Source organism: Astatotilapia calliptera, chromosome 2, assembly GCF_964374335.1.
Source record: "Astatotilapia calliptera chromosome 2, fAstCal68.1, whole genome shotgun sequence".
Classification (NCBI taxonomy): domain Eukaryota; kingdom Metazoa; phylum Chordata; class Actinopteri; order Cichliformes; family Cichlidae; genus Astatotilapia; species Astatotilapia calliptera.
In genome coordinates, this window is record NC_137423.1 from 917,833 (window position 1) to 920,000 (window position 2,168).

General features: G+C 38.8%; 1 long non-coding RNA gene across 1 annotated transcript in view; it reads left to right on the forward strand.

Moving 5' to 3' along the window:
• The first annotated feature begins 1,269 nt into the window (after positions 1-1,269).
• LOC145429998 (uncharacterized) overlaps positions 1,270-2,168 on the forward strand; it is a 1,237-nt gene continuing 338 nt past the window's right edge. The window contains exons 1-2 of the long non-coding RNA XR_013910368.1: positions 1,270-1,463; positions 1,767-2,168. The exon at positions 1,767-2,168 is cut by the window's right edge and continues 338 nt beyond it. This is a non-coding gene — a long non-coding RNA (uncharacterized LOC145429998). The remainder of the gene's footprint in view (positions 1,464-1,766) is intronic.

Consider the following 2,168-nt stretch of genomic DNA (forward strand, 5'->3'; position numbering starts at 1 on the left):
GGCCACGTTTGAAAATGATTGAATTTTTAATGCCTCCCTCCCACACTTGGGTTGGCAATAGATCTCGCTCCAATTTACTGCCACTGTGGATGTCTCGTCCTCAGACAGCCTCTTACTCCCCTTTATCTTCCCTTCCTTTCCCTTTTTCTTCTTAAAGAAACCATATTCATCCTGGCCATAGTAATTTATGCATGGGTGGTGGGGTGCCCATTCCAGTGCCAAGGCAATTACCCGGATGGTTCCAGTAGCCATGTTTAAAAGTGTTTTCAGCATTCCAGATCTGATAGCGCCTGGCAGGAGGGAGCTAGAGACGGGCCAGCATCGGATGAAGGAGACACAGTTTGAGTTTGCGCAAACATTTCTGATGATCCGTGCACAAACAGGACAGCGAATGGACGGAGCTGGCTCTAATCACATGAAGCAGTGCAGAGTGCCTCACTCCAGGGAGAGGAGCCACTGAGGTGAAGACGAGATCACAACATGCAAACATGGCACACAAAAGATCTCATGAATGTGTTCACATGTGATTCTTTTAAGTTTGAAATATGATCAGCTGGAGCCCTGTTCATAAAGTAACGTGTACCTTTGTCAATATGGAAAATCCAACTGGTAGTAATAATAATAATTAACATTTTATTTTTAGGTGCCTTTCAAGACACTCGAGGACACCTTACAAGCAAAGATAAAATAAAAGTAGGGCAACACCATCGAATTAAAGGTCAACATGTCATAAAACTAAACTGAATAAGCGTGTTTTCAGACTGGTTTTATTATGCAGCTGGACATATGCAGTGATATTATTCATAGATACATTTCAGATCATCAGTAATTATTATTTATTGATTGATATGTTGCAAAATATAAGGATATGAATTAGTGCTGTCAAATTTAACGCATTAACACAAATTATGCCATCACGGTCATCGCGATTAAAATTTTTACCGCATTTAAGGTGTAACCCTGGTTAACATAGCTATCAATAAATAAAAGCCTGTTAGTAAAAACAGTCATAAGAAATATATTTCAGGTGATAAATAGTCAATAAATAGATCATAATGGTTAGAAAATTCATTAAAAACATCAGCAATGATATAATTCATGTTATAGGATTTCATTTGTGTTTAAAAACATGTTAAAAGGGTACAGAACTTGCTGATTCATGGTGTTTTATGTTAATTCAGGTAAAATGGCTAAAATATGTGTTGAGACTCTTATTGTGAAAGGGCACGCTGCAGCGTGACTCCTGTGATAGCCACACCCAGTCGGGTTGTTCCTTCTTTTTGATGCTGGAGAGGGAGAAATGCAGACAGTCCTTGCAGAGCTGCTGCTTAAATGAGTGAAAAAATAGTAAAAATAAGCCAAAAATCTACTTAAAGCCATTTTTGTACTCTGGAGAATGTATTTTTGTTTTTCCGACCTGTCCTTGCCTTGGTGACGTTGTGAACATAACCAAACGGGACTTGGTGAGTTCAGAAATTGTATTTTATTTCATGCAAGAAATGTTTTGTTGTATTATATTGCTCATTTCATGCAAATGGAGAGCCAAGGTAGCAGATTTATGTTGTTTTATGTTAAAAACGGTGGATTCGTGCTTAACTGACACACAGGCTGTACTTCAAAGGCCTTTGACGGTGTTTCAGCGCGCCATATTGGCGTCACCTTATTTACGGCTAAATAAGCTGGAAAAATGGACTTTTACTGTTATTTAAGGGCTACCCGTGTGTTATTTTCCAATGTTTATGCACTTTATTTTGTTGTTATGGTAGGCCATTAAGGTTTGGATCGGGAAATGCCGAGCTAGAATCGGAGATTGATCCGCTGAGCGAGAAACAAGATGGCGAGCCACCCACGGACACATTGAACTGTACCGAGCAGGAAAAGGAAAACACCCCCTGCTGGACGTTGAGCTCTTTCGCTAAAAAAACTGGTAGGATTAATCCATACACCTCTGCAAAAGAACAGCGGACTTTCAAAGCACTGGATAATCATTCAGAGCAATTCCAGGATTAATAGTTAAAGGACACAAAGAAAACTTTCTTTTGTTTGTTCATTTGTTGAAGGGGTCATTCAGCCTTTTGCTGAATTGTTTTCAGTTTTTACATGTTTTTGTAATTTATTTTGGTCAACCTTACATTTTAATGCTGTAATGGTGTTAATGGAAATGTAAA